Source organism: Hyla sarda, unplaced genomic scaffold (genome assembly GCF_029499605.1).
Source record: "Hyla sarda isolate aHylSar1 unplaced genomic scaffold, aHylSar1.hap1 scaffold_1655, whole genome shotgun sequence".
Taxonomy (NCBI): domain Eukaryota; kingdom Metazoa; phylum Chordata; class Amphibia; order Anura; family Hylidae; genus Hyla; species Hyla sarda.
This window is the reverse complement of record NW_026608294.1, coordinates 1-6489: the sequence shown is the minus strand read 5'-3', so window position 1 is coordinate 6489 and position 6489 is coordinate 1. Positions and strand designations below refer to the sequence as shown.

At 52.8% G+C, this 6489-nt stretch overlaps 1 pseudogene; it reads left to right on the top strand.

Annotated features, from left to right (window-relative positions):
• Nucleotides 1-492: 492 nt before the first annotated feature.
• On the top strand, nucleotides 493-600 carry LOC130311705 (U2 spliceosomal RNA; annotated as a pseudogene).
• Nucleotides 601-6489: the final 5889 nt, after the last annotated feature.

Genomic DNA, 6489 nt, shown 5'->3' with positions numbered 1-6489 from the left:
TCAGAAGCCGCACTTCCATGAGTAGAAGCAGCAGCACCATAGGTTGTCAAATAAGCTGGATTTAACCAAGACAAGTGAGTCCAATAGGATGCAGGTATGTCCTCTATCCTTACAGCTTCCCGTGGCTGTTGGTTTTATACCGTTTGGGGACAGCCAAGGAGGAGTCAGCAGGCAACACATGTAAGTGTGTGCTTGTGTGTGTGTGTGTTTCCTATGCAGATCCTAAACCCAGTATCACATGCAAGTAGGAGGCGAAAGAAAGGTTCCTGCCAAAGCCAGGTTATGGATTGCATTTAAAAATGCTCCATCAGAGTGAAATGGACTCCCATCTTCCTGCTTAGCAATAATGATAATGATATGGGTTTAGGGTCTGCTGTGTGTACTGGTGGGTGACTGCCACCCAGCCAGGGTGTGTATGGGAGGCTGCCAGCCAGCCTCCCTTCCTACAAGTAGTGATGGTGCATGTGAAGGGGTTCCTCCCCTTTGACAGTTATCACTTCTCGTCCTTCTTTTTGGCTGAGATCAAATGTGGTGTCTGTTTTTATCAGTTTAATATCTGATATGTCCCCTATCTGGTAGCATATATTAAGTGCACCACCAGGTTTCAGTGTTGGAAAGAAAGATTACCTGTTTATTTGCTGCTGCAGCTGCTTGCTGGCTAGTCCAGTGGGCCCTTACTGCAGGCAAAAGACAATAGGTTGTGCCGCTTGTGTCTGGCCCCTGTTGGAGCGACCAGGCACAGGACTGCTGCTGCTGCTGAATGTCCTCTTTAATTGAATAAGCTCAGCAACCTGCACACCTGTGCAGGTTGGACATGACATGATAGGTAGCTGTCTTTCAGGTAGTGGGAGCTGAATCTTGTTAATTGACATGGGGGTGTCATTGCTGTTGAGTGACCATGCATTGGTACTGTGGTATTGGAATAATAAAAACAAATGTTGCCAGCCAGCCATCCATGCAATAATGGATAGGACATCAGCTATGAGGCATTTGTTTGTACAAACTGCTGCTCACAACTAATGTTGCAATATAGTGTCTCCATCTGCTGGTGGTATTGAATAAGCAATAGTGCAATGATAGGGTCTGAAAAAGAAGAAAAATAAGAAGCAGCAACATAGGAAAAAAGGAGGAAAGAAGGAAAACATGGAGAGAAGAAAAAAAAGAAGGTAGAAAAAGGTGAAAACATGTTTAAAAAAGTATTTCCATCTCTATCTCTCTCTATATATATATTTAAAAGAAATATATATATATATATATATATATATATATATATATACAGAGAGAGAGAGAGAGAGATAAATATATATATAGAGATAGATAGATACACATACATACATACATACATACAGCATATGTGTGTATTGTTGGAGTTGCAAATGTGTATGTAACCATGGAGATTGTAATGTCGCCTAGGACCACCAAAGAACAGCCTTGTCAGAAGCAGCACTTCCATGAGCAGAAGCAGCAGCACCATAGGTTGTCAAATAAGCTGGATTTAACCAAGACAAGTGAGTCCAATAGGATGCAGGTATGTCCTCTATCCTTACAACTTCCCGTGGCTTTTGGTTTTATACCGTTTGGGGACAGCCAAGGAGGCGTCAGAAGGCAACAAAGGTAAGTGTGTGCTTGTGTGTGTTTCCTATGCAGATCCTAAACCCAGTATCAAATGCAAGTAGGAGGAGTAAGAAGGGTTCCTGCCAAAGCCAGGTTATGGATTGCATTTAAAAATGGTCCATCAGAGTGAAATGGACTCCCATCTTCCTGCTTAGCAATAATGATATGGGTTTAGGGTCTGCTGTGTGTACTGGTGGGTGACTGCCACCCAGCCAGAGTCAAGGCTGGACTGGGATACCGGGAAAATCCCCGGTGGGCCGATCACCTTGACTGCCAAATGGCCGGTGCATTGCCGTAGAACGAGATTTGCCATAGAATGAGATGGTCCGCCTCCATCACATCCTATTGGCTCACTCTTGTCACGTGACATATTTAAACGTCACGCATCGATGCGCACAGCAGTGTCAGTTTGGCTATCACAGGGAGAGGATCTCCTCTCCCTGTGATAGCTAAAGCTGCACGGAGCGCTCATGGCCTCTGTGGCCCGACAGAAGTTCACACATGTACGCAGCTGATACGGCTGGCTCATATACACTAACTCTATTATTACATGTACTGTTGATCCACAGCGCTATCGGGATCCCGATGCCCGATGGCGCTGTCATCAGTGTGCGTCCCCGCTAGCGCCCCATGCCCGCAGCTCTACTCCCCGTCCCATTAACGCTCAGGGAGCGGGGAACAGAAAGTAGAGCATCGGGCGCAGGTAAAGTAGTACTGCGCATGTGCAGCACTACGCGAATAACTTAACCTGCGCCCGATGCTCTACTTTCTGTTCCCCGCTCCCTGAGCGTCAACGGGATGGGGAGTAGAGCTGCGGGCGTGGGGCGCTCGCGGGGACGCACACTGATGACAGCGCCTTCGGGCTTCGGGATCCCGATAGCGCTGTGGATCAACAGTAAATGTATATGAGCCAGCCGTATGAGCTGCGTAAATGTGTGAGCTTCTGTCGGGCCACAGAGGCCATGAGAGCTCCGTGCAGCTTCAGCTATCACAGGGAGAGGAGATCCTCTCCCTGTGATAGCCAAACTGACACTGCTGTGCGCATCGATGTGTGACGTTTAAATATGTCATGTGACAAGAGTGAGCCAATAGGATGTGATGGAGGCGGACCATCTCATTCTATGGCAATGCACCGGCCGCACCATGTTAAAGAAGACTTCTTGGCCCGGTGCATTGCCGTGGAATGAGATTTGCCATAGAATGAGATGGTCCGCCTCCATCACATCCTATTGGCTCACTCTTGTCACGTGACATATTTAAACGTCACGCATCGATGCGCACAGTAGTGTCAGTTTGGCTATCACAGGGAGAGGATCTCCTCACCCTGTGATAGCTGAAGCTGTACGGAGCTCTCATGGCCTCTGTGGGCCGACAGAAGTTCACACATGTACGCAGCTCATACGGCTGGCTCATATACATTTACTCTATTATTACATGTACTGTTGATCCACAGCGCTATCGGGATCCCGATGCCCGATGGCGCTGTCATCAGTGTGCGTCCCCGCTAGCGCCCCACGCCCGCAGCTCTACTCCCCGTCCCATTAACGCTCAGGGAGCGGGGAACAGAAAGTAGAGCATCGGGCGCAGGTAAAGTAGTACTGCGCATGTGCAGCACTACGCGAATAACTTAACCTGCGCCCGATGCTCTACTTTCTGTTCCCCGCTCCCTGAGCGTCAAAGGGACGGGGAGTAGAGCTAAGGGGGACGGGGGAGTAGAGCTGCGGGCGTGGGGCGCTCGCGGGGACGCACACTGATGACAGCGCCTTCGGGCATTGGGATCCCGATAGCGTTGTGGATCAACAGTAAATGTATATGAGCCAGCCGTATGAGCTGCGTAAATGTGTGAACTTCTGTCGGGCCACAGAGGCCATGAGAGCTCCATGCAGCTTCAGCTATCACAGGGAGAGGAGATCCTCTCCCTGTGATAGCCAAACTGACACTGCTGTGCGCATCGATGTGTGACGTTTAAATATGTCATGTGACAAGAGTGAGCCAATAGGATGTGATGGAGGCGGACCATCTCATTCTATGGCAATGCACCGGCCGCACCATGTTAAAGAAGACTTCTTGGCCCGGTGCATTGCCGTGGAATGAGATTTGCCATAGAATGAGATGGTCCGCCTCCATCACATCCTATTGGCTCACTCTTGTCACGTGACATATTTAAACGTCACGCATCGATGCGCACAGTAGTGTCAGTTTGGCTATCACAGGGAGAGGATCTCCTCACCCTGTGATAGCTGAAGCTGTACGGAGCTCTCATGGCCTCTGTGGGCCGACAGAAGTTCACACATGTACGCAGCTCATACGGCTGGCTCATATACATTTACTCTATTATTACATGTACTGTTGATCCACAGCGCTATCGGGATCCCGATGCCCGATGGCGCTGTCATCAGTGTACGTCCCCGCGAGCGCCCCACGCCCGCAGCTCTACTCCCCGTCCTCCGACCCCCCGCAGCTGTACTCCCCGTCCCCCGCAGCTGTACTCCCCGCCCCCCGCAGCTCTACTCCCCGTCCCCCGCAGCTCTTCTCCCCGTCCCCCGCATCTCTACACCCCGTCCCCCGCATCTCTACTCCCCGTCCCCTGCATCTCTACTCCCCGTCCCCCGCAGCTCTACTCCCCGTCCCCCGCAGCTCTTCTCCCCGTCCCCCGCATCTCTACACCCCGTCCCCCGCATCTCTACTCCCCGTCCCCCGCAGCTCTACTCCCCGTCCCCCGCAGCTCTACTCCCCGTCCCCCGCAGCTCTTCTCCCCGTCCTACGCAGCTCTACACCCCGTCCCCCGCAGCTCTACTCCCCGTCCCCTGTGAACGCTCAGGGAGCGATCCACAGCGCTATGGGGATTCCTACGCCCGATGGCGCTGTCATCAGTGTGCGTCCCCACGAGCGCCCCACGCCCGCAGCTCTACTCCCCGTCCCCCGTAGCTCTACTCCCCGTCCCGTTAACGCTCAGGGAGCGGGGAACAGAAAATAGAGCATCGGGCGCAGGTAAAGTAGTACTGCGCATGCGCAGCACTACGCGAATTACTTGACCTGCGCCTGATTCTCTACTTTCTGTTCCCCGCTCCCTGAGCGTTAACGGGACGGGGAGTAGAGCTGCGGGGGGCGGAGGACGGGGAGTAGAGCTGCGGGCGTGGGGCGCTCGCGGGGACGCACACTGATGACAGCGCTGTGGATCAACAGTAAATGTATATGAGGCAGCCGTATGAGCTACGTACATGTGTGAACTTCTGGCGGGCCACAGAGGCCATGAGAGCTCCGTACAGCTTCAGCTATCACAGGGTGAGGAGATCCTCTCCCTGTCATAGCCAAACTGACACTACTGTGCGCATCGATGCGTGACGTTTAAATATGTCACGTGACAAGAGTGAGCCAATAGGATGTGATGGAGGCGGACCATCTCATTCTATGGCAAATCTCATTCCACGGCAATGCACCGGCCCCCTGACAGTGGTTGTCGCACGGCCGGCCGCAAGACTGGCCGTGCCGGAAGCAATGAGGCTTCCTGGGGCTGACTGCAGCAGGCTGGCCAACTGACAGCAGAGGTGGCTCTAGCATAATAGGCCACCGCCTCAGTTCTCGCGTTAATGGGGGGCCTCGCTCAGGGACCCGACTAGCGCAAGTTGCTCCTCACTCTCCGGAAGACCGCCGGGATTGAAGTTTAATACAGCAGTTCCGGTTCCATCCTGCCTGCCGGTGGCGAGCCCCAGCGCTGCGCCCGACCAGCCCCTGCTGATCCTCTGCCACTTTAAGAGAAAGGGCTGCTGGGGCTGGTCGCCTGCTATAGAAACAGCTGCTGATCGGAGAAAGGGCTGCTGAAAGACCTCCTGAAACCCCGCCCCCCCCCCAAAAAAAAAAAAAACCTCAGAGAGGAAAACAGACGAACTGTGCAGCAGGAACAGGGGCCCAGCGTGAAAGGGGGCCCGCTGCCCTCTCCAGGTCCGGCCCCAGAGGCGAGCATTAGGCCACATACCACCGCATACTCCCCGACCACAGCAAGTTTGACAGCACCCGGATGGATGCTGCGTTCAACCACCCCTTGCAGGCGGCCCAGTGACGTCTCTAGGGGGGGGGGGCAGAGGGGGGCCACGGCCCCCCCTACATCATGATTGGCCCCCCCCAACATCATGATTGGCCCCCCCCCTTGTGCCCCCCCTAGCAGCAGTAGGTCACTAGCAGCTCTCATGGCCCTCAGGGGGGTACAGCTAGTTCACCAGTAAGGGGCCCGAGCCCCCGCTGCACCCCCCCGCCCCCCGGAGTCATTTACTCCGGCATCCTTTTATTTAATAAATCTTCAGCCAGCAGCCCTGTCACCACGCAGGGGCCGCGCTATGCAGACTGGGAAGAGCAGACAGGAAGCTCCTCCCCCTCTCTCACTCCCCTGTATGCTGCTGCTGGACCTTGTGGAGCAGGCCTGCTGTGTGTATACAGGCCCGGACACCACCAGTATGGAAGACTTACCTGCCCAGTGCCCACTGCTGATGCTGCCCTTTTTAAAGTAAGTAACTTGCTTGGGGGAGAGGGGGAAAGTTGTAGTTCGGGAGACAGTGGGAGGTAGTTCAGTGTTTCCCACCTGGTTGGCCGCAACTGTTGCAAAACTACAACTCCATCATTCTTTGCTTTATATCATATACTGGAGTTGTAGTTTTGCAACAGCTGAGGCCCAGCCCATTGTACCTCATCTATCTATCAATCAATCTCCTATCTATCTATCTAGTCTATCATATCTATCTATCTCATATCTAATCCAGGTCTCATCTATCTATCATCCATCTATTTATGCTATCTATCTAATATCTATCTATCAAATCTCCTATCTATCTATCTATCTATCTATCTATCTATCTATCTCATATCTATCCAGTCCATCTA